The 6,445-nt window shown below is 38.0% G+C and overlaps 1 long non-coding RNA gene across 1 annotated transcript; it reads right to left on the bottom strand.

The window, feature by feature from the left end:
- Positions 1-315: 315 nt before the first annotated feature.
- On the bottom strand, positions 316-3,159 carry LOC119618077. The gene is made up of 3 exons (XR_005234595.1): positions 1,876-3,159; positions 984-1,086; positions 316-859 (listed from the first exon to the last, which is right to left on the bottom strand). It is a non-coding gene; the product is annotated as an uncharacterized LOC119618077 (long non-coding RNA).
- Between the last annotated feature and the right edge of the window lie 3,286 nt (positions 3,160-6,445).

Genomic DNA, 6,445 nt, shown 5'->3' with positions numbered 1-6,445 from the left:
ACAGAGTTTACCGTTTGCTACATGCTAAACCAAGGGACGAGGAGCCGCTACAACCGATGTTCATCAGGATGACACAATCTCAAACCAGGAATACTATTCTAGCTGTGCTGGGGAGGCTCTCCTCTTGCTGCACAACAGGAAAAGGGTGTATATTTTCTCAGACTTTACACCAACTGTGGCCAGATGGAGGGCAGCTTTCATTGCTGGTGAAGGAGAAGCTCCCTGGCTGTGCTAATGTTAAATATGGCATCAGGTACCAGTTACCGTACACATCTCCATGTCCATCAGCCAGACCCATTAGTTTGAAGACCCAAACCAAGCTTTATAGTTTGTCAACAAGAAACTTAAGAAGAATTAAGACCTGGAGATGGTCTATCTTCAAGCCATGATGGAGCTCCTTGTGTTGGTCTGTGTGGCTGCAGCTGAGAACTACACTTTAACATCAGCTCTGTGCTGGATTTGTTTCAGATCACAGTTGCAGGAGCAAAACTTGATCAGCTAATTATGATATCAGTTTTTTACTTAAAATACAGAGGAACTGATTTGTATTTCCTTTATTTTCTTTTATCCATCTATTTATTTGTTTGTTTTTTCATCTTAAAAGGACGGACTGAAGAATGTAGCATAATCAAACCTCATGACTGTACTCAGTTGTAGGTGAAAGAATCTTTAAACAGAATGAGATGAAGCCTTTCTGCAACTCCAAGGTCTTTCAACCTCAAAGCAATATGGATGTTCTAGTTGTTTGATAACAAACTGAAGAGAAAGCCTTGATGGGTGACTGCAATTCAGTTTGTTGAGTAGTTCATTTTTGTGTGTGTATGTGAAGACCTTCCCCTCTTTGTCTTTGTTTTGTAACCTGAGGAAAAAAACATTTTTGCTCAGAGTTTTTGTAAGTCCAGCAGACAAAAGATAAAAAAGAGAAAACCATAAAGAAAAGTTGAGAAATAACTTTTTGCTCCAGCTCCCACATCTCTTGTCACCTGACTCCTGCTTCATCAGCTGCCAGGTTCCTCAAAGACGAAGTGTTGAACGAAGTGTTGACTGGTCCTCCACAGCTTCTGATCCAGTTAGGCACTTATAACTCTGTGTAACGAGAGAGATAAAGGAAGAAGTGATTTGGGGTCTGGCTTTCATTTCAACTGATGCAAATTGATAAATAACATTTATTTCTAATCTAATTCATTAAAACTAAGCTGACAACCTGGCAGAAATAATAACATCTTCTGACCAAAGTGAACTATTTCCCAAAATAGTTTAAAGTATTCCAAATTTTGCGAATAAGAAACCAAAAACATCAATCCTAAAATCTGAACATTCTTTTAAAGAATTCTTCTATTTCAGAAAAACTAATAACTATTATTTCACCTTGGATTATTAGTATTACTTGCTGTGTTTTATCTTAATAAATCCTCATTCAAAGTAGTTACTTAACAGTCATTCCTCAAAAGTTAGTTTTTTATGTTGCTCCCCTCTTTTTGTGTCCTGCTTTGACTCAAGTAGTGGTGCTTGGAGCACTTTGATGGTAAATGGCCTGCACTTGTATAGCGCTTTATGTAGTCCAATGACCCCAAAGCACTTCACACTACAGTCATTCACCCATTCATCCTCACATTCTTACTAATGCCTCTTTTTCTACTGGCTCTAAAGGAAACGTGTTTCTCTACTCGGCTTGCTTTGCACGCCTTTCCACCAGCATTTTTTCGAGGTCGGTCCCTGCTTCTTTGGTCCCTGCTTCGGAGTAGGGCCAGTCGGGTTGGCCCTGCTTTCATGGGTGACGCAAGCTTAGCTCCTGTTCACTCATTGGTCGTGGGTGTGACCAGATGCAAGCATAAAGAGCGAACGGTAAGAATGTAAACAACAGCGTTAGCTTACCCTGCAACGTTTATGCCGTCTGTCCCCCAGCTGAAGACGCTGTAAAGCCTGAAATCTCCAGTGGATAACAGCTCTCCCACTCCACACAACAATCGCAGCATCCAGAGCATTTCTTCCACTGCGCCTCTCTTCCTGAAGCCTCAGGAGAATCCCCATAAGTTTAAAAAACAGCAACAACACAGGGTCAACGTTGTCCATAGAGCTTCCGTTGTTTCAACAAATGGCGCCAAGTTTCGGTAGCACATGTTATTTTTAAAGTTTGACTAAAATGCCTACAGCTCTGTCATTTCTCTACATTAGATGATCATAGTCTCAAACTCTGGCATTAAAAGTGAAAGGTGATGGGCATTATGCATGCCTTCAAGGAATGCTAGGCTTTTTAATTATCTCCTCCAAGGAGGTTATCTTTTCGATGGCATCTGTTTGTTTGTTTGTTTGTTTGTTTTTGTTAAATTATTGACTTATAAATTATAAACGAATTTTCACAAAATTGGATGGAAGTAAAATGCCACTGTATTTAAGGTATTTTGCATTTATTTCTTTTTTTAAATGAACCCCAAAATCTTAAAAATAAAAAGTAAGTATAATTGATTTCATTTAGTTAATTTTGTAACAATTTTTTACCAATTTCTGTGCAGGTTAAACTGTGCCCTCCTGAGACTTTATCAGCCTTACAGCTTGTTTATAATGATGCATAACCTCGACCTTCCTCATGCTTAATGCTGCTTATGTCCCACTGGTTCTTCCTTTAATGTCACTTTAAGTGAAAAGAAAAGGTTAATCTGCACTTTTATAATATATTGCTGCCTCTGGTGTTTAAATTTGTGCATTAATTATGTCAAACATAAATTAATTTTTTAAGTCTTTCCTGACATTTATAATGCTTTCAACATTTGATTTTTAAGAAATATTTTCCCATTTCTTTCTCCTCATTTAATACTCCTGCACAGTGACACCAGCAAAATCATAATCTAAACTTTCTATTTACAACTAAAAACAACCAAAGATATTTTACTTAACATGAAAATGATAAAAAGAGCAAATATGGATATGAACAAATAAAACTGATAGAAATTAAAGTAAAAAGAAATGTAGCTTTTAAAAATCTATAAAACAAAATGGCTTGCAACTACTCAGATTCTGTGCTTCAAATAAAACAACTCATTTGTGCTGAATAACAAGAAATGCTGTGTATAAACCCCTACAGCTGAAATACGGATGATGTGATGAATGAGAGAAACTAATTTTCCCTCAGATGCTAACCTGTTAACATCAAGCTGAAAAACTGATGCTTCAAAATTATTATTATTATTATTATTATTATTATTATTATTATTATTATTATTATTATTATTATTATTATTATTATTATTTTCTACATTAAAGGCCAGTCTGCTTAGAAACATTCTGGCTCCTGAGCAAATCCCTAATTTATTCTGGAGGTGCAGTACGGTTAATTTGCCACTAGGTGTCAGTGTATTCCAGGACAATAAATGTACATCTGACAAACTCTTCACGCTGCCCCTTCAACACAGAAAGTGAATAAGAGAAAAGATCCCAGTGGTGCTGGGATGTTCTTCTAAGTGTGACCACAATGCGTCCGTCTTCAGCGCTCAGTGTTTTCAGCCTGATGAGTTCTCAGACATCTTTGCAAAACACTTCCACAAAATATGGTCTTTTAAAAAAAGAAATGTGTCTTTAAATGAAGTAATCACTCACATCTGATCCCTCTGTCTGAAAGCCCACTAGCTGTGTGCTTTTCTCAGTTGAATGTAAAAGGGTGATAGTTTGTATTACTATTTATTTCTTTTTATTTTATTTTTGTAAATATTTTTGAACAGCTTATTAGAGTCAGCTAAACTCTTCTCTGTGGCATTTGTTGTGGACAGCAAAGACAGGATTTCATTACTCAGGGAAACATGATTCCAGCTGTGAACGTGACAATAAACACTTTGAATCTTAAATGGTGTTTGTGCGTCTTGTCTTTCATGTTAGCAAAATGTTTTATAAACCACTTAATGAATTTTAATGAAACCCTCAGAAAGTAATCACTGGCTGAACAGCTACAACTGAATAACTTTTGGAGTCAACCCAACTCAAGATGGTCAACAGAACTGACCTTAGAAATCACAAACATTGTTCTAAGTCAGTCAGTGTTACAGTTAGTGAGGTAAAATTTGGTGTGGTAGTAGCTGAAAGTCATCCTCAGAACTTACTCCAATCGCTACACATTGCTACACAACATATTTGCTTAAAACAACGTCATTAACTGGTAAAATCAACACTGTCTGTCTGTTAGCAAAATATCTCATGACTCACTGGACAGTTTTCATGAAACTCTCAGACAGTGATCACTGAATGTACATTTACTCGTTAACATTTGAAGTCAACACAATTCAACACTGCCGCCACAGCTTATCAACCTTAGCTGACACAAAAATGGCTGTAACTCAGTTTTAAGGACTTTGAGCTCATTTTGGTGTGTTAGCTGAGAGGGCTAACAGATCTGTGTTTAAAATGAGTCAGTTAGTCATAGATGTCCAGTGATTCCTCCATCCATGCATTTTCTTCACCCACTTCTTCTTTTTGGGTCACAGGGAGCTGTTGTCTATCTCCAGTAGTCACTATGTGAGAGGCAGGGGACACCCCGGACAGGTCGAATGTTCATCACAGGGACACAGAGAGACAAACAACCAATCACACTCTCACTCACACCTAGGGACAATTTTAAAGGGGACATATTATGCTTCCTTGAACAAGTCAGAATAGGTCTGTTGGCTGTACAAAACATGTTCGCTACATTTAATACACAAAATCATTCTCAGATATTGAGATTTCACCTGATCATTTCTTCCTGTTCTGAGCTCATTTCAGAATGAGTGGTTTTATGGCTACGTCACTATTATGCAAATAAGCTGCTGTTGGCCACGCCCCCAAAGTCAGTGTTCTGTCTGAAAACATAAAAACTTACTGAAGAATTAAACGCTGTGGATCTGACGCACATTTATATCGTTAATTCAAACTCTGGGGATTCTGACTTTGGGACAGGGGTACTTAGCGGTTCTGAACCAATATTTGTCGAGTTTGACACCTGCAACCAGCAGGTCCAAACCCGAAAAGTGTCCAGACGTCCGCCTGGTAAAGATCAGTTTTATTTATTTTTCCAACTTTTCTTCTCTTTTATTAACATAGTTCTAATGTTAGTTTAGACAAACCTGCTGTGACTTTAACAGAAACGTGTTTCTGGGACAGGTGAGCTGTTCAAACTACAGCTTTCTTTGGTAATATCACGGGGACATTACCATCAAAAATAAAATGACGCCATGCAGCTCTGTTCTCCGTGACTGGGAGAACATGCATGGACACACGTTCTATGTTGCAGCCGCATACTTGCCAATATTTGGGAGTGTCAATGTGGGACAACATAGCGTGAAGCGGGCACCACTGCACCCCCACCCCCCTTTCACCTCCAACCACACACACACATTCACATTTTAAGTATTACATTATCTGTGTTTAATTCTGTCTGCCCAAATATATACAGTTGTACATAAAAAGTTTTGCCAGACACAGCTTATCTATTCATCAGCTGATCATGTCTTTAAAACATCATGCAAAAAACCTACTCCCAGAAATTCACACAAACATTCAACATGATTTTCCTGAATTCAGATCAATTAATTTGAATTAAACACATATCATAGTTGCTTAAGATCAGGGCTCTCAAGTTTTGATGTGAGCTTGGAGTGAGATTCTGAGCTGCTAGATGACGTCATCACCTAATTTGCATATTTGGTGATATTGATCAGGCTGTAGGAGAGAGGAATATCAACGGTGACAAGACAAAAAATGAGTAAAAAACACTCAAAATATGTTAAGAACTTCAAATTAACTGGCGGTGAAATAATTTTATAACTTTATTGCTTTGCCTGATCCCACACTACATAGATTAATTTGTTAGAATATCAAATTGAACCAAAAGACAGTTTTGTGTCATGGAATTACCAGCTGTACATTCAACCCTCCTCTTTTATTCAGGGTTGGAACCACAGGGATTTATATCAGCACTACAGAGTCAGTGAAAAAAACAATACATTATATTTACATTATATTTACATCCCGCTTTGTAATCCAGGACGGGATCAGTGGCAGCTTTGCACACGAATGATTCATTTGCAAAGTGGACATGCAGAGGTACTACTAACTACTTTCTGAGGGGTATGCAGACACATTACACCCCCACCCCTTTTTTTATTTTACCTGTTTACATGAATAAATTTTTTTTATTCATGGACTCATAACATATAATACCCAATATGGGGTATGGTTAATCACAACATTTCTGTGGGTCATTCTCAACCATGAACTGCCTCAATGAGTCAATGAGTCCCCCACTTCCTGTGGTGAAGGCCATTCAGATGGATCTTTTGAGTAAGGTCTTGCCACAACCCTCTCCTCTGCACCTCTCTGTTCCTCTCCCTCCTCCTCCTCCTCCTCCTCCTCCTCCTCCTCCTCCTCATCATCATCATCATCATCATCATCATCATCATCATCATCATCATCATTACCA

The sequence above is a fragment of the Kryptolebias marmoratus genome, linkage group LG20, assembly GCF_001649575.2.
Source record: "Kryptolebias marmoratus isolate JLee-2015 linkage group LG20, ASM164957v2, whole genome shotgun sequence".
NCBI lineage: Eukaryota > Metazoa > Chordata > Actinopteri > Cyprinodontiformes > Rivulidae > Kryptolebias > Kryptolebias marmoratus.
The sequence above is the reverse complement of the archived record's forward strand: the minus strand, read 5'-3'. Positions and strand labels throughout refer to the sequence as shown.